This window comes from Periplaneta americana, chromosome 4 (assembly GCF_040183065.1).
Source record: "Periplaneta americana isolate PAMFEO1 chromosome 4, P.americana_PAMFEO1_priV1, whole genome shotgun sequence".
Taxonomy (NCBI): Eukaryota; Metazoa; Arthropoda; class Insecta; order Blattodea; family Blattidae; genus Periplaneta; species Periplaneta americana.
The window spans coordinates 150,064,648-150,084,701 of record NC_091120.1 but is presented as its reverse complement, the minus strand read 5'-3'; the positions used below and the strand labels follow the sequence as shown (position 1 = coordinate 150,084,701).

Below are 20,054 nucleotides of genomic sequence, written 5' to 3'. Positions count from 1 at the left end.
AACTTCAGGTCATACTAAAAGGGAACACAATAACACATGATGAATACTTAAAATATTCAGGTTTAAAACAATCGTTAAAATGTTTAAAAAGAGTTTAAAAACAGTTTGAACGTATGCCATTAAAATATTCATGTGGCATGAAATTAACATAATGAAAACATAGAATAAGCAATTAACACTGTACTAATTGATAAGTGTACAAAAAAGTAGAATAAAAGCAAGGTACCAGAACAAGACTTGTTAGAATTTAAATATATGATTAAAGTATAAAGAAGGGTACTAATAATATTTTTTAGAATTCACTTTTTACTTTAAATTAAATTTTCCAAAATTTGAAAATCTTCACACATTATTTCATAACTCCACAACCATTAGGGATAGAATTCTGAAATTTTGTACACTGATTTGACATGCATTTATGCAAAAGACAGACTACAGTAATGCCAATTTCTTTGAACATAGAAAAATTAGGTCACAAAACATTATGTAAATTTTAATATATTTTATATAGAACAAATAAGAATTAATTGTATTAAAGTAAACAACTCTACATGTCTGAGAGTTGTCTACTTTTCAGAAATAAGTGTTTATTACATGCAGGAAAAATATTAAAGATGTCGGAGAGACCATAACAATGTTATGGTTACCAAATGATGATTTTTTTTTCATACTTTGATAAAACTGGTATGAAAAATATTATTAATAGCCTTTTTTATACTTTTATCAGATATTTAAGCTCTAATAAGTCTTGTTGTAGTACCTTGTAAGTTTTGTCCAATTGTGAGTTCATTTTCTTATACAATTTTAGAAATTTAGAGTCTGCATTTTCTGATAATATTTGTGGTCGTTCACATACATAATATGCCCTTAAAATCCGGAGTTTTACCAACATTTTAACACAATTATTAAGCAAATCATTAAAGTGGAGATTTTTTCAGATGTTTTTCTCTCTTTTGTACCAGTAAAATCGACAAATTGTTACGATTGCCCTTATTCCTGTAAATAATCGGACGATATTGTCCTACACAACTTATAAAATATATGAAGCTTATCAACTTAAAACAGAAGCTAAAATGATATTCAAATGTAGATATATGAAAAATGAGCTCTGTACAACACTTCACTCATTGAAATGACATTTTTATACCTTCAGTTCACTCACTAGTTCTTCCTTAGCAAGACCCTTGTTCACAAATTACAGTGCGACTGGGTAGAGATCGTTGCAACATTACACTGATAAGACAGAACTGTGCCAAGATAAGACTAGTCAAGCTAACAGTTATCGCATTTTATCTACATAGATGTTTGTGGATGATGATAACACACACAACCCATCTTTCTCTTATTTTTCTGAATATGTAGCCTATAAATTCAACGTCCTTCTACTGATAGCAGTGTTGCCAACCCAGCAGATTTTCGCCTAATTCTGGCGGATCTGATTTCCTAAAAGCCAGAAAATATCCTCGTCAGCCGATAGTCGAATATCTACTAGATTTTTACAGTACTTAATTGACTCCATTATTTTAAGCAGTGAAATTGTTAATTGGCTGCTGTATTCAACTAATAAAATTAGACACTGTTTGAAAGGAAATCAAATCTTAAATGCACCATGAATGCGAGATTGTTCATTTGTTACACAATCAAAGTTGCATAAACCTGTTGTGTGTTATGTAGAGTCCTTCGGTAATAATAATTGAATGTAGGAGTTGAGACAATGAGCATACTCCTTCTGATTGGTTGTATGAGCCAGAGGTCTGCATCGGACGTTTTCGCTTGAGCGCCAAGTAGTTCATTGCATAATCCGATAGGTAGCGGACATGCATGATGGGTAAAATTGTCACGAGCGATAAATCCTCGAACGGTATAAGCCGAGCGTTAGACATTCGTTCTTGTTACAGTGATGAACTGTGTAATAACATCATAGATGTTTATCATTTCAAAACTTTGCAGTGTTTAACTAACCTCTCCATAGTACAACTACAAAACTTGCTTTAAAATATATATAAATGTTGTAGGTAAATGTTTCCCTACCCCCACACAGGAGTGATTTTGTTTTTGCCACATGTGATAGATGTTATTGGATGTAAATGTAATTATTATAAACGGAGAACACAATCGCGATAATGCAAGAACTGTATCAAGTTTTCTAGTAATAACAATAATAATAATAATAATAATAATAATAATTATAATAATAATAATCTCTAATAATTAGTGTATCAATCTTTGCGTCTGAAACAGTTGTGCAGCATGATTATTCGTTATATTATATTTTCTGTGACGTTATCTCTGTACTAATATTGTTATTAATCTACTGCTATATCAATAATATTTTGTAAAACGTTTCTACATTGTCGCGGAACACTATGTATGGACCTATCATATTATATATGTGGTAAATCAAATATTGAATAATTATTAATTAGCAATAATAACTGTATATCGAAGTTTTTCATACTATTTTATTTATAACTTCATGTTCTTGTTTTGGTACGTTCCATTGAGTGTGCCATTAAACGTTTGTCATAAACGCAGAAAATAAAGCCTTATTTTTACCGTGTGAGCAAAACATATGTGTATCTTATCTGTCGCCTTCCATACAAGATAAGACATGTCGGTGAGATGACCTTGTACTGTGCTTCTATTTATTACGAGCGTATCACGACCGATCGTATCTCACTCGAGGGTGCGACACTCGACCGAGTTCAAGCGAGCGATTTAACTCCAATGCAGCACTCTGGTTGTATCCAACCATGACCTCCATTAACGTACAGTTAATAAATCTAGGTATACATACTATGTTATGTACTCAAAAATAAACTAGGTCGAAGAAATAATAAATCTCTAATATGTAATTTCTAAACTCTACAGTCCTTTTGTAATGAGAATTGAGACGTTTTATAATATAGGAACCTAAGGAATTTATTCTGTATTAACTCGATAGAATCAACGTTGTTTTTGCAACGAGGATTCCAAATAATTACAGTAGCATATTCCACTTGCTTATAACCAGGTGTACGCCTAACCTAAAAACAGGTGGTTGCTTGAATAGTTTCGAATTACAAATCCAAGTGATTTGTGAGCAGAATTAATAATTGTTAAAATGTGAGGTGTGAAAGTTAAATTAATCTCAAATTCCATACCTACATTAATTAGCTATTAATTTAAACAAACCATACACGCACACTATCCACAATATCTGCTTGCAAGTTGCTACAAGTTAGCTTACATACGAGGAAGTGGTGGAGTCAAGTTGATCACGTGATTGGAAAGTGTACACAATAGTTGACGAGTCGTCAACTCAAATTCTGTTTGACCGCCAAGTCACAACTTGACTGTCTCGACCATATCACACGGGGAAAGTCTAAGGAAATTCGAGTTGCTTCAAGCACTTGAATCCTCTAAAACAGCCGTGGCGAAAATGTAACTCACGAGCACATTGTAGCTCGCAATGATAGCTGTGCATTTCCCTTGCTTTCTACCTCCCCCAACCCCCACTCTCTCACTCACTGGAGTCAAACTCCGTTCCATTTGTATTTGTCTCTAACCTGCGAGTGGCGTATCATCGCAATGTCTCTCTCGAAACCATGTACCTCTACAAAAACGAAAGTTTCAAGTAGGATGGGAGGACGCATTTTTTGCTGCCAATATGATGAGAATATTAAATGTATGATTTGTTCACAAGTATTACGAGGAAACGGTTGTATAACATAAAACGGCATTATACTACATGTTACTCATGAAACATTTAAAAGTTAAGTATTATTATTATTATTATTATTATTATTATTATTATTATTATTATTATTATTATTATTATTATTATTATTTCGATCCTTTTGCAGCAGATGTACGAATAATGCGGTTAGGCCTTCAATTTAAACTCACAAATTTACAATGTAATGTTACAATGAAAGCTACAGTAGATGTAAGGACTTGACAAATGTTGAACTTTTCAAATCTTTGCCAAAAAATAAACATCCGAAGCTTCGTTCTTTCGCTTGCTCTGTTGAAGCCATGTTCGCTACAACTTACGTTTGTGAAAAATTATTTTCAACAATGAAAATACTAAAAACCTAATTTAGATTACGACTGACAGACAAAACCTTCGTCATCAACTACGACATAATTCCTGATTTTGAAACTCTGTCGCAGAAACATTCTGAAGACAGTTAACTTTAGATTGTGATAATGTGTCCTATGTTTCTTGTTCATTTATTTCTTCGTTACACGCACTAAACATTAGTTTGTAACCTTATACTGTATAAAATTATATTTAAGTGCTTGACGTAAGGAAAATGAAAATCCGTTAATGAGTCAGACAGTTGCTTCACTTTCCCTTCGAGTGTCCGCCTCCCTCCATAGGTGCTATGCACGTTGCAGGTTACACAGTGCCACGATGACATTTTCGCCACGGCTGCTCTAAACTATCCTCGTGTGAATTGGCCTCATGCGACTTCTGCCGGCATTAAAAATATTTGCCAAATAGAGACGAGAACAAAGGAAATTGGGAAATAAAAATGGTATATTTCAACTCTGCACATCGTGATACACAAAGATAACACAAAACATAAATGTTTTTAGTTTCATAAATTTTATTGATATCTATTTACATAGAAATTCGTTCCTTGGCTATAACATGTAAGTATCAGTAAGTTCATTACGCAGAACTATACTAAAGTGGTTGGAATGGAACGAATGGAAATAGTCTCACTTGTTTGTTCCACCTTGTTATAAAAAATATTCGCTGTCCTCCACTTCCACCCCTTTTTGTTTTAACCGCTTACGGATTTTAGCACAGATATTTCATAAGAAATAAGACTATGTTTGTAATGCCTTGGTTGCCTGTCTCATGTTCGAACATTGCAGGATACTAATAGCTATTATGTGTCTGAACTGCAGTGTGGGCGGAAAGTAATTTTCTATTGAAAACAGCTAATACATTTTGTATAATATATTTTAATGAAACTTACTAGATGTTGTCTTTAGCCCTACTGTGGTAGAAAGAGATCCAAAATGGCGCATCGCATGACATTGCAGGAAAAAAACTCACTTGTCTGCCCATTACGAAGTCTGGCGTTCCTTCGTACAGGCAAATACCTTACTATAATAATACCGGACAGCTAGCAGTTCTGCGTGCGAACGGCGCAGGTACTGCCACCTAGGCGGCAGGGTATGTTGAAACCCGCAAATCAAGCTGTAATCTACTTGTCTACTGTAAATTGTTGCTAGGCTAGTAAATAGTTTTATTAATTAGTGCCATGTTAAAATGTCAGGGTGTATATGTGCTGTTTAAAACTGCTACAATTACAGCATCACAAACTACTTCAAATCGTACTTTCGACTTCCGAGGGATCACAAAACGTGAGTCAACAAAATTCTTTAGTATGCCTTCGTCTCTGTGTTGATAGAGCAATAAAAATTAGCTTTTTTATTTAGGCCTAATAAATGAATAGAAGTTAAAATGTATTGGAAATTTTAAGGTTTCATCAAATTAAGTGTCCACACTAATGGAGTAACGGTCAGCGCGTCTGGCCGCGAAACAAGGTGGCCCGGTTCGAATCCCGGTTGGGGCAAGTTACCTGGTTGAGGTTTTTTCCGGGGTTTTCCCTCAACCCAATACGAGCAAATGCTGGGTAACTTTCGGTGCTGGACCCCGGATTCATTTCACCGGCATTATCACCTTCATTTCACTCAGACGCTAAATAAACTGAGATGTTGATACAGCGTCGTAAAATAATCCCATAAATAACTAAAATTAAGTTTTATTGTTGTCCACGTGCCTTTACAAGCATCAAATTACTACCAATTTTATCTTCGCAGTTGTCAGCAATACCCTAGATCATATATACTCAGATTGCTCTGCGTTACAGGCTTTGACGGTAACAACTTTTGTCAGGTTTACTATGCTGCCATCTAGTGGTTACATAAGGAGTCACGTCATAACTCCCATTTGAATTGCATTAGCGACTGTACTGCCATCTCGTGTTAGTATACGGCGGACGGGTGGCGATCCTGGCGGTTGTTCTCTTCAAAATGCAACCGATTTTAACATAGGAATAAGCAATATATATGTGGCAATACGTATGTACAGCGTTATTGTAAATTCATTCTTAATGTCAGAGTTAATTTTGTCTCACTAAAGCAGGGAAAAAATATGTAAAAATTAATTACGGAAAATAATACGAAATATGCAGTATTTCTCATAATATGCAGCTTTTATACAAAATAATAATGTTACATTAAATACTATTCAACATTTCTTAAGTGTCTCATATATTATTGCACATTAGTACCTCACGTTTAAATAAAAGTCTGATTCCCGCTGTTAATATTTGTATTTGTGGTCGTAATACCACACTTCTCCGCTAGATGTCAGCTCCGAGAGATTTTGCACTCACAGCAATGCTGCTAGTATACAGCTGTCCGGTATTATTATAGTAAGGTATTTGGTGTTGGTGCAGAGATGGTGGCGGACAGTGCACGGGCTATAGTGGATCCCAAGATCATCAAGAATTGCCATTAAAAAGTCATGAACACAGGTTCTGTGGTGAATATTCGCAGAAGTGGTCGTCCTTGTGTATTTAGATGAGAGGAAAATGCGAAATTGGTACATGATGTGTTCACCATAAGTCCGAAAATGTCAACATGATATCTATTTACATATCAATTCGTTCCTTGGTCGGTCGTGAAAGTGGTCTACACGATCCGAAATGTTTTAAAAATGGAAATAAATTTTCGTCCGTGACAGCTGCATTACTGTCAAGTACTTTAGGCGGAAGATTGTAACAGTTCTATGGAGCTTCTTGAGACTTATGATTACATTATATCTCTATTCATGTTTTCCTCTAACCTGGATGTCGAAGGACGACCACTTCTGCGAGTATCCGCCACAGACCAGCACAGTCCTGTGTTCATGACTTTGTAATGGCAATTCTTGAGTCTTTGTATCCACTGTAGCGTGAGGCCGGTGCACTGTCCACAACCATCTCTGCATCTACGGAAGGAGAGTCAGACTTCGTAACGGTTGGCCAACTGAGCTCTATCCTGTAGTATCATGCGATGCGCCATTAGGAGTTATTTTCTACCAGTGTAAAGAAAATATTCTGTAAGTTGCATGACAATACATTAATAAATTTATTTACAAGACTTATCAACGATTTTCAATAGGAACTTACTTTCCATCCATACTGTAGTTGAGAGACGTAATGTGGATTAGCGTCGTGCATTACAGACGCTATGTTCGGTTCAACCAACAGGCAACCATTCCATCATCTGTGCACTTTGGAATGCCTACCAAATAGGATTAAGAGAACATAAATCTCACAATAATTTCCAGACTCATTACATTATCTGCGTTGTCGTGTTATATTTTATCATATCTAGCTAAGTTAATGAATAGAGCCACTAATCGACACAGTGAACATGCATATCGGCGATTGGCGGAATCATACCTTGTGATGTCATACATCTTAACATAGAACTCGCTGCTACCCAAGAAAGATATCTCAATATAAAAGATTTGTAAATTATAACAGTAGTGACATTATAAGCGATACGCCTGCTCTGACTGTATCAAACAGGTCGTTGGTTAGAAGACATTTTAACTCACCTTACGCAGGAATAGCCTTCTTCACCAATGTTTTCAGGCTGACTAATAGCCTAGATCATATATACCCAGATTGCTCGGCCTTATAGCCTTTGACAGTAACAACATTTGTCAGGTTTACTATGCTGCCATCTAGTTATTACTTAAGATATCTCGTCATAACTCCCATTTGAATTGCATTAGCGACTGTACTGCCATCTAGTGTTCGTTTACGGCGGGCGGGTGGTGATCTGGCGGTTGTTGTCTTCAAAGTGCTACCGATTTTAACATAGGGATGAGCAATATGGGTATACAGTGCAAGCTCTTAAGTTCGACAGAAATCAAGTTCGACATCCTATAGTTCGACTGCTTACGTAGGAGAATTAGGCACGCCCCTATACAGGCACTAAGAAATGGGTTAGCCATTTGAATGGGAATTGGTTCTGTGTCTTGTAGTGATACTTTTGTTAAAGAAAAACAGAATATTTTATTGATTAGGACATCCATATTGATCACTAATTTTAAATTAATGAATTCTTCTTTTTCTATTTGAGAATTGTGCCGCATGTGAGGCGGAACTATCTATACCCACTGTGGTACTAGAAGCGCATACACAAGTCTCGGGGCGGGCAGGAAATGCAAGTGCAGTACTGTTTTCGTTGATGGATAACTAATAAGAATTTGCATTCATTTCACCTGTCACACCCCCTACCCTTATTGGACTGAACTTTCAATTCTGTTTTGTCGAACTTAGGAGAATCCACTGTATATGATCTAAGCTAATAGATAGCCGCCTATAAAGTTTAGCGATGTTCTTTCGTGATTGTTGTAGGGCTATAGTCTGTGCATTTCGAACTGGCGGCTCAAGGTCAAGCAATGGACTGCATTTGCCATGCGTGTTTACCCCCACTACTGGACCGTTCTTCTGAAGAAAAGTCAGCTAGACCAGTGGCGCGGCATGTTAGAGAGGAAGGGGACCAGCCAGAGCTTAGGAGAAGGGATACAGTGTGGAGGAGAGGAAATGACCTTGATCCGCCAGTTCGAAATGCACAGACTATAGCTATTACGGCAAACTCCACGTAATCGAGCAACAGCAGCGCCTCCAATCCAATTCGTACAATATGTTCACTGTGTCGAATAGGACAGCATGATACGAAAGCAATGGTTGAAGTTAGAAGCTCAACATAGAGCCCTCCAGCTGTGATGCTGTGGCATCCTCCCATGCTTTCCTGGAGTCGAACTACCAATCAATCAATCAGTGAAAAGGTGCAAGTGTTAATAAGCTAAAAGGTATACGAGTCCACATCCTTGAAAGGCCTCTTGGGACTCATATTAACATTTATGTGAGCTCCTAGCCTAAAGGTCATTTGTCTCAGTTCATAGTGTCTCACATAAGTGGGGGAGACGGGTGAAATTTTCATCATTTTTGTCAAACGTCCTGTTTCGTTTTGCTGAAAAAAATAAACCTACAGTTCCTAACCTACATGTCGACACACTTGGCACTGTCAGTAATGACGACTTGTTAAAATGTCAGGACCCTTTAAATATTTCATTGTATACTTTGAAAATGATGTTTTGATATCTCCATTTTAGCACTTTCTACACATTCAGACTCTGAAGGTTTCTACAATTTTAAAGCTATCAAGCTGAATTTTTCTGCATGCTACGGGTATATAAAATTTGATTAATGAAGTAGAATGTTGGATTTTTTATTTTTCCATAACTTTATGAAATAACAAATTATATATACAGAGAGTTTACAATGGGCATTAAACCCCCTGAAATTTTGTCTTGAACAAGTAAATGCTATTTTTTTCTTCTTCCTTTTTTTTTTCTGAGAACAAATTTTTACGGTATAGATATGGATATTCAGCGTTATATATATATATATATATATATATATATATATATATATATATATATCAGCGGTACTATACACAAATTTATAATCATACACTTAAAATTTGTTCAATGAAATATGTTATTTAAACTATGTTCCGTTTTAAAAAAATAGCATAACTCAAAAACTATTTAAGTACCAAAAATTAAATTTTGTAGCATGTATACATATCCTAAAAAAAGCATAAGTGCAAACTATCAACTCTCTAGTTAAAGAACAGTAAAAGTAAGGCTTCTTAAAAGCAGAAAATAACCATGAACGTGAAATAATGTTACGTGGCTGGGTAATTATGCCAGTCGAGCAGAGTTACCAGCAACCGCATAGACAGCGACTACCGCCCCATCAACAGTCCCGTACAGTCGTCGAGCAAGGGAGGGAGAAAGGAGAGCAGTCAAAGCCAAGTTCCCGATGCCAGCCCAAGATTTAAGAAGAGCCGCTAATGCCAAGACTCTATTGCTATCACAGACAACTAGGATGCTTTCCATTGCCTCCCGAAGTGCACAAATGAAGGAGAGGTTGCCTGCCCTCCTATTTATTAAACACTATTAAGTCTAAGGCTTATAAGTTTTAACTTAGTCGTTTCCGGACCAAACTTCCTTATCTCAGATTGGTGTTTTTCCACATTCCCCGTCATCTCTTAAAGTTCGTAATATGGTAACGGAAACATCCCGTACATGGCATACATTGTAACACTGGAGAATAGTATGAAATGGGGAATAGTTATAATGAAATGCAAACCTCCTGCATATGGCGATAACAAATAGCTGCTCACTGCGATATAGTAATATCGCTGTCCGGTACGAGAGAGAGAGAGAGAGAGAGAGAGAGAGAGAGAGAGAAGGTGAGGGAGATATATACATCAGTTCCTCGTTACGTTGTCGCTCAAACACTGCCCTACAACCTGCGTCTTTAAAATATTTCTACAGACGGATGGTTTGAGCTAATATAATTGTTCTTTTTTTTCGGGAGTATTTAGAAATTATTTATACCTGGCAATCTAAAGGATTTCAGAATGAAATATGTCCGAGTGCCAGTTGTTTCCCTTTATTGCGATACTCCTTGACTAGGCAACGTTGCACTCCTCTACTTCGCGGGAACGGTGAAGCCATTGCAGGTCATATGCAGGAAGTTTGCCGCAAAGTAGGCGTATAAGAATTAAGTTTTTAAAATAATAAAAACTCACCGTAAAAGAGTTACAGAAACAAGAAACAGATATGGAATCGGTTTTAGGTATTACAGCGCGGCCACCTGTTACAGCAACAAACCCTTCTGGAGATCTGTGTGCATTCCCTTAGTGACCACCGCACGCAGAACGCTCTTCTGGCAAAATGTGACACCCACTGAACAAACGAGAATCCAGTCTCGCCATTTCGTGTAAACAGTTGCAATGTCTCCTTACGAATATCATAGATCTCAATTTCGAAAACCAGAGTATTCCTAGAGTCCAGAAAGTTCCAGGCAGTCCTGTAATCAAGTTTAACACACAGTCCCAACTCCAGAATATGGTCCAATTTGATCATGTAATTCCTCACAGCTGAACACAAAGAAATGATCTCTTTACCTCCATCTTTTAATATAGTAAATCTATATCTGAAATTCGATGTTTTCTCTTCTGGTCCTATATACATAACAACGCAACACAGATGTGTTCCTTCAATTTTGCAAACTATGTAAAATAGTTCATTCATTGTCATAATAATCCTCCGATAGTGATTTCTTTTGATGTAATATTTAGTTGATGTAAAATTAGCCAGCTTCATTACAAAAGGTCTCTCTCCATTTGCCGCGACGCACTCGTCTCTATGGCGCTCTGTAACATGATTCTTTATTTCGTGTAAAACGCCTTTCCAGGAACATTTGACTCTTGATATTGCCGCAAATGGACATCTCAGACGGTTGGTTTCTGGCAGATTTTCCTGATGAGATGTTGCTAGATTTTCCAAGGCAACGTTTCTAGCTTGAATAAAGTTACCTCTGCATGTTGGGCACGACTGCATTTTGGGCAGGCAATTCTTGCAGATATTGTGTCCGTTCTCACATAGTCGTATCGGTGGAAGCATGTACTCCATGCACACCGGACACTCCAGTTCTTTAAGTACATCACTATCCACAGTTGGTATTTGTGCTTCCATCCTGTTACTACGCTTCTTCAGACTCCTTATTTATGATCTGTAAAATATAAACCCAAGTATTTTCATACAATAATAGAGATGAGCTTAAACGATATTTTCAAGTATCTGTGACAACTGTGACTGTGACATATAAATATATGTGACTTTTATCTGTGATTTTGTCACACCGATAAAAATTAACATGAAGTATTAAAGAAGAGTAGAATGTGAATGCGATTACTGTGCACATATCACAGATCAGTTATTTATATCGGAAAATTCAACAACAAATTATTATGTACACGATACCATTAACAAATAAATGCTTACCAATTTAACAATAAAGTGCCAAAAGCTTAGCTCATGTACCAAGAGGTTATACGCCTACTTAATGTAGATATTGAATCAGTTGATATTTTTAAATGGAGGTTTGTACGAAGAAATTGAGTTATGTGATTATTTTTTATATTTTAAAAATTGATCCTTTTTATTGCATATAATAGGCCTATGTTTATAAATTATTTGAAGTTGTGCATTATTCTAATAATATTGTAATATATATTAAGTCATATAATAAAAAGTCATATAATAAAATTTATATTGAATAAGCAGTCGTGGACAGCCGATAAGGGGTGGTCCTCCAGCTTGGGAGATTGGGCGAAGGGCTAACAACTCATCACCTTAAAAAACAGCTTGTTACGAATCCATACAATAAGCCTCGGAATGGGACTGATTTCCGTTTATAAAACAGTTATATTACCGGTTGTTCTGTATGGTAGTGAAACTTGGACTCTCACTTTGAGAGAGGAATAGAGATTAAGGGTGTTTGAGAATGAAGTTCTTAGGAAAATGTTTGGGGCTAAGAGGGATAAAGTTACAGGAGAATGGAGAAAGTTACACAACGCAGAACTGCACACATCTTATTCTTCACCTGACATAATTCATCATCATCCATAGCGCTACAGCCCGGATCGGGCCTCGGCTTCCTTAAGAATTCTTCTCCATCGGTCTCGATCTTTAGCCACCGTCCACCAGTTCTTCACTCCAAGCCTCTTAATGTCATCCATAACACAGTCTATCCATCGTAGCTTTGGCCTTCCAACTCTTCTTCCTCCAGTAATCCCATGTTCCATCACCTTCCTAGGTATTTCACATTCATCCATTCTCTTAACATGCCCTGCCCATCTCAGACGAGCAATCTTAATGGATGTTATTATATCGGGAGACTCATAAAGCTGGTATAATTCGTTGTTATATCTTATTCTCCAAGTTTCACCATCCCTTACAGGTCCAAAAATCATTCGCAATATCTTCCTTTCGAATGCGGCCAATCTAAATTTATCCCTTACCTGACATAATTAGGAACATTAAATCCAGACGTTTGAGATGGGCAGGGCATGTAGCACGTATGGGCGAATCCAGAAATGCATATAAAGTGTTAGTTGGGAGACCGGAGGGAAAAAATACCTTTGGGGAAGCCGAGACGTAGATGGGAGGATACTATTAAAATGGATTTGAGGGAGGTGAGATATGATGATAGAGACTGAATTGGTCTTGCACAAGATAGGGACCGATGGCAGGCTTATGTGAGGGCGGCAATGAACCTCCGGGTTCTTTAAAAGCCATTTGTAAGTAGGTAAGTAATAAAATTAAATGACACATACAGTATTCGGGAAAAAAAATGGAAAATAATTACAAAATAAAACACAGTTATTCAGACAATATTATACATAAGAAAAGTACTGGTAACCAGTGGTGTTATTGTTTAAATAACCGGCAGTTTAATCAGTACATCATTTATAATAAGTTGATTACCAGTACTTACATATCTTGTGTATAAACCCGCCTGAGGAACTGTGTTTTATTTTGTAATTTTTTTCCAATTTTTTCCGAATACCGTATGTTCCATTAAATTTTGTTCTATGACATGATATGCGAGTATAACGGATTTCTCACCTACAATGCAACTCAAGGTCTCCAGCGTTGCTCGGAAAGCATTAGCTTGGCAGGAAGGCAGCACTCGCCGATTGCGCAGGTGACAGCCTCCCCTCTTTCTCGTAACAAGATTAGTCTTGCAGGCAGGCGTCTTAGCTGTAAACAGTGCATATTACTTATCCTCGTTCAGTTTCGTTTGCTGCGTGATTGAGTACGTGTTTGTTCATTCTATTGTGTGTAGTTTCGTTCACTATGTTACACTAAGGAACAACGGGTGTTTATTGTGTTAAACCCTAGATCATATATGTAACAGATAGGTCGGCCTTATAGGCTTTGACGTTAACAACTTTTGTCAAGTTTACTACGCTGCCATCTAGTTATTACATAAGGAGTCACGTCATAATCGACTGTACTGCCATCTCGTGTTCGTTTACGGCGGACGGGTGGCGATCCTGGCGGTTGTTCTCTTCAAAGTGCTGCCGATTTTAACATAGCGATGAGTTATCTGTTACATAATATATGATCTAGGGTTAAACTATGCAAGTACAGAGTCGTATGTGGAATTTCAGGTTACTTTTACACAGAAATTTCTTCCCGGCGTACATGTTCCCAATAAATTGACGATATGCAGATTAGGCCTACTGAGATAATTTGAAGGAACTGGATCCGTAAAACAAAAATTGAACCTAAATAAAAAACTAAAAACAATATATAATAAAAAATAGTGGGTGAAATCTTAATATTTATTATGACTTTATTTTGTTTGAGGCTATAAAACCTTTTGTTTTACACAATTATTAGATGATCAACCAGCAAATATAGCAGTATACACACCCAAACTAGTACAACAAAGAAAAAATAATAAACCTAGCTCAAAAGAAAACATAAAACATAAAGAAAACTATAAAGCCGAAAAAGGAAAAATTAGATGAGATAGGAGCGGCCTTAGAAAGAGGTCCGAGAAAATCGTTGTCTCGTTTAGCATTTCAGTGATTGTGATTTCAACAATATCGGCAATCGAAATTCGTCAAGTGTTTAATAACGTGTTCAAAATGTGCTAGGCTTCTCTAGCAGCAGAGGGACTACATTTTGAGCATAAGGGTAAGCTTAATCTAGTCACATTACTTAGTTTATTCATAACACAGGGGTGACAAGCCGGGTCGTGACGCGGCAACTGTGCTAGGCGTATGCCGTAGATGTGCCGTGGTGGATGTGGGCAGGCGATTGCGCCATAGTACGTGATAAATCCTATATTAAATATTATTATGTTAATGCACGACTTCAAATAATTTCTCACTATACTATAAGTTAGACAATAAAAAGGATCAATTTTAAAACGATCAAAAATAATAACAACCTCAAATTTTCCATACCAAACTCCATTTAAAAATTATTATCAATTGATCCCGTAGTTATTCAGAAAAGCTACACCAAAGGAAGGAATAATTTGCTTTCCCTTCATTGTGTTCCGTGAGATGTGTACTGGGTGTAAGGTGTATAAGTGCTGTCCTTTTCACAGTCGTTGGGGACGTTGTACACGATAAAAAATGTCCATACAACATAGGGTCAAAACTTAATAATTTTCCCAGAAAAATACTGCTTATATCGTTAGTGAAATTACGAAAACAATTACATCAGTAGGTATATCTACCAAGAGTTAATATTAGTTTAAATATATATGTTCTATTTCGTTTTCGTGAAATTAAATAAAAATGCATGCTTAAATTTGTTAATATTCTGGCGTGAGAGACGTGGCTACGTGTTCAACAGGCAGTACCCTGCACAGACGTACGTACTGTACATGTCAGCTGAGTTCAAGCTCCCTGACCATAGGTCTACTGCAGCGAGAGAGTGACCCGCGAGACATTGTGGCTCACAGTGATAGCTTCTAACATCCGCCAACCCCCACCCTCTCACTCACTGGAGTCAAACTCCGTTCCATTTGTATTTGTCTCTGACCTGCGAGTGGTATATATTCTCTCTCGAAACCATGTACGAAAGTTCCAAGCAGGATGGGAGGACGCATTTTTTTTCCTGTCAATATGATGAGAATATTAAATATATGATTTGTTCACAAGTATTACGAGGAAAACGGTTGTATAATATAAAACGGCATTATACTACATGTTATGATGAAACATTATAAGGTTAAGTGTTATCATCATCATCATCATCATCATCATCATCTCTGTACGTCAACCCTTTTTCAGCAGATGTAGGAATAATGCGGTTAGCTCTTCTATTTGAACTGACTGATTTACTATGTGATGTCTAATGAAAGCTAGATGTAAGGACTTGACAAATGTTGAACTTTCAAATCTTTGCCAAAAAATAAATATCCGAAACTTTGTTCTTTCGCTTGCTCTGTTGAAGCCATGTTCGCTACAACTTACGTTTGTGAAAAATTATTTTCAACAATTAAAATAGTAAAAACCAAATTTAGATCACGACTGAGAGACAAATACCTTCGTGATCAACTACGACTGGCAGTAAGTGGCATAATTCCTGATTTTGAAACTTTGTCGCAGAGACATTGTTAATTTCTTTCTTCGTTACACGTACTAAACATTAGTTTGTAGCCTTGTACTGTATAAAATTATATTTAAGTGCTTGACGTAGCACCTATGCACGTTGCAGGTTACACAGTGGCTCGGCGCACGATTACATTTTCGCCACCGCTGGTCTACTGCACAGCGAATGACAGTTCAGTACAGGGTATTCAATAAATAACTTACAATGTCATTTACAGTTTAGGAATATCATATGTTATTAATTTATGGAGAAAGTCGTCTTAATTCAAGTGACACAAGAAAGATAAACCGTCAACGTTTTCCTCAAAGAAGGTTACCTAATCGGCGAACTTTTGTAACAGTTTCTCAACGATTATTAGAAACTAGAAGTCTCTTACCCTGTTTCGAAAATCACACAACCAGAAATTTGTTTAAAACTGACACTGCTTTACAGTCGCGGGAGAAATTAAAATTTTGCATTAGAAAAAAGTTCGTGTTATTTTGTGAAAACCATCGTTGTTTATTTTTTAGACATACAACAAAAATGGAACAATATTGTTACATGAAACGTAAATTTACCATAATGTTCTATTAATGAAATTGAAAGTTTGTATTTGCTGCTCGTTTTACGTAAACAACAGTATTAACATGGTCCGTCCCTGCATTAGAACAGAGCATCTGTACCGGTATGTCTGTACCTGCTTGAGCTGTACTGTGTACTCATAAACCCAATCCTCCCTAACCATGAACGTTGCAAAACGTGTAATATTGTAAAATTTAGTAATTAGTTAAATATTGCAATTAGAAAAAAATTGTAAGAACATTTTTTCTTCCTTATGGCATGAATAATCATCAGTTAAAATAATGGCATTTATACCCCTTACAGCTTGCATAGTGGTACACATATGGCCTTAGCTTACAGCCACAAATACTTTCAACAAAAAATCGTTTAATACTTACCTATATATTCTGTTGCACTGTTGTAGCTCTTCCCCTACTCGTTATTATGAATTTATTTCATCTATTTCATCAATCATTGTTCACGTCATGGCGGATTAGATGTATTCCAGCTCTTAATCCGCCATCACTCTCAATACAAATATAACACAAACTAATATATAAGGAACCTATAAGCATCTTCTGTTTACAATACTAATACTAATAATAATAATAATAATAATAATAATAATAATATAAATAATAATAATAATAATAATAATAATAATAATAGAAATAATAATAATGGTACACAACTAATAATAAGTATAGCTCTTGTATTTAAAACTCCTACCTTAGCTTTTTCAATCTCTTAAGAATTATTCTGCTAACTTCATTGACTACTCTTCGTAGTTTCTTATCGTGTGACTACTCAACATTTATAATTCCATCTCCGTTAGAGCTTTGACTTTCTCTTCCCATCTAATTTTAACTCTAAAAAGAAATTTTCCTAATTTATGCAAATTGCTGGCGTTTAGGTGACCATTCATTTTTTATAAGCTACTATAGCGTTTATTTGTAGAAATTTTTTATCTACCCAACTGTGTCTCAAATCATTCGTTGCCTGGCACTTTAGCGCAATATGCATTGCGTCTTCAGCTAGTCCACACAAAGGACATTTATCCTTCTCTACGTTCCCTGTCCTATTCTTGAGTCTCCAGATATCTAATCTCCACCATGCCATTCCTGTTGTTATTATGAATTACAAACATGACATGCGAGAGGTCCAGGATGATTAAGGACGATTACTAGGGGAATGAACAGTTTCCCTGAAATTGCACCTCGGACCTCTCAAGTGTTATATTTGTAACACGTACGGGAAGAGGGGCTACAACAGTGCACTAGAATATGCAGGTTAAGTATCAAACGATGTTTACGTTAAAAGTAATTGTGGCTGTAAAGTAATACCAATGGGTGTAATAACTTGTACGGTACCCCATATGTAAATTGACACATTCAGATAGGTTTATTTTTATACTCAATAAAAAATAGGGTCACGTAGGACCTAATTACTGGTGTTCCGATTAACCCATATATAGTAGTTAAGCTTTGAGTGTACAAACCCCACCCCTATTTAGAACACTAAACGTCGGAAATTGTTTCGTTTAAAACTCTGTTTCAAACCTTTCAAGAAAGTCAGTCTAAACTTTGTCTACACCGAGTTTCGTCCCGTTCGGTTTTAATAAACTAAGTACTGTTGTCGACTTGCGCGAAATGCTTCGAATGTTCTCACGGGCATAACAGGAACACAGAATGAATTAACACAATTTACTTTTTATACCTCTTATTTTCAAGTACAATTAATTACCTTGTTTATGTGTAAGTGTAGGCCTATTCTGAAAGTGTGAAAAGAGCAATGAAGATGATTTAATAGAGCAGTGTCTGCTAGGTGTCGATTTTTTTTAGAATTTATAAAATCGCCAAACGTTTGGTAACTAACCCCATAATATTATATTCAAAACTTGAAACTTACTTGTAAGTTGAAGATTTTAACAATATCTATACAAATATCACTAAATATCAAGTGCAAAACAAAGATTAGGCCTATTAATTGGGTTGTAGTAACATCCCACGCGAGTACTAATGTTAGGAAGCATTGTTCGACTTTCTAAGAATTAAAGGGTTAGGTACAGCTTACAGCAGTAAAATTTTGGAAATATTCAACATGTTTTTCCTCCATTACTGTATATTGTACAATAATGAAAATTAGTACGTGTAAAATACTGTCCTTCTGCTATATGAAAAAAATATTTTTACGATTTATAAAGATTATTTACATTTCTTTTTCAAAATTCAGTTCACTGTGCAGTGATGAAGGTTTTGCACATAACTCAAAAACTATCCAACATTCTGTGATGAAATTTTTTGTGTGTATTTATGCATGTCATATCTACAATATGATACAAGATCACTTCTCTATATCTGATAGATTGTCTAATAAAAATAAATTTATTTAAAAAATGGTCATATATCAGTATTTTCCTCTAACACAAAAAAATATATTAATTGTTAAGGAATGTAGTTGAAAGAGCATTATATTGTAAACATGAGTTTCAGCAATAAAATAAAAGAGAGAGAACATGAAAAAGCTAACAAGTTTATGAGTTATGACGGAAAAGTTTCATCATTGCACAGTGAAATGAATTTTGAAAAAAAATGTAAACAATTATTTTTAATAGTAAAAATATTTTTTTCTTACAGCAGAAGGACAGTGTTTTACACATACCGATTAGAGTAATGGAGGAAAAAATGTTGAATATTTCCAAAATTTTACTGCTGTAAGCTCTACCTTACCCCTTAATGGACTTATACAAAAATTTGAAGTTTAATTATTTAAATGAATACCACCATATATTTATATGTTTGTGCTAGTGCTATACATTCAAACTGGATCATACATAAATAAGAGAAGTACAGGTAATCAAGTTATTGCAAATGATGTTGTAGGCTCCTTGCTGAACTATTCAGTTTGTAATTAAAACTATGACTAAAAATATATTGTTACTATGTAAAAATTAAATGGGAAATTCATTTAGTTAATATAAATTCATAGTGTCAGGAAATGCATAACATATTTAAAAAACATATGCAGACTGTAACTATAAAATATGTATTATATGTATTTCTCGTGTTAAATTTTACCTTAGCTGGTTAACATGTTTCAGCATGTTATGGGCCATCTTCAGAATTAGTTGGTGCTGGTCTTGGCTCCTTTTGTTTGTTTCCTGCGGGGTGTGTTTGTGTAGTGTAATGTGGAGTCAAAGAGTGTGTGTGTTTTGAAATTGAGTTGTGTGTTGAGAATTTCATTTGCATGTGTTTTTGTGTGTCTGTATATTCGTATTGTTGCAGTGTTAACGAGGTGCAGTAAAATTTAACACAAGAAAGACATAGAATACATATTCCGTGTGATATAGTGTTAAAAGTTGTGTAATCAAGATGTATAGAAAAACAAAATATCAGACCAATGATTATATTAGTAAAATGCAGTTAATATCTTTTCAATATATCATCAC

General features: G+C 35.7%; 1 protein-coding gene across 13 annotated transcripts in view; it reads right to left on the bottom strand.

Annotated features, from left to right (window-relative positions):
- LOC138698320 (uncharacterized) overlaps nucleotides 1-20,054 on the bottom strand; it is a 74,883-nt gene that overhangs the window by 12,189 nt on the left and 42,640 nt on the right. For 3 of the 13 annotated variants that reach the window (XM_069824148.1, XM_069824150.1, XM_069824147.1), the window contains exons 3-5: nucleotides 13,556-13,690; nucleotides 10,672-11,657; nucleotides 6,854-6,997 (exon numbers count right to left, since the gene is read on the bottom strand). The exons of 1 other annotated variant lie outside the window; for it this stretch is intronic. The gene's annotated coding sequence lies outside the window, so the exon portion shown is untranslated. Of the gene's footprint in view, nucleotides 1-1,147; nucleotides 1,297-6,853; nucleotides 9,400-10,671; nucleotides 11,658-13,555; nucleotides 13,691-20,054 lie in introns of those variants that run through there. 9 more of the 13 variants (XM_069824155.1, XM_069824153.1, XM_069824156.1 and 6 more) reach the window with 7 other exon arrangements.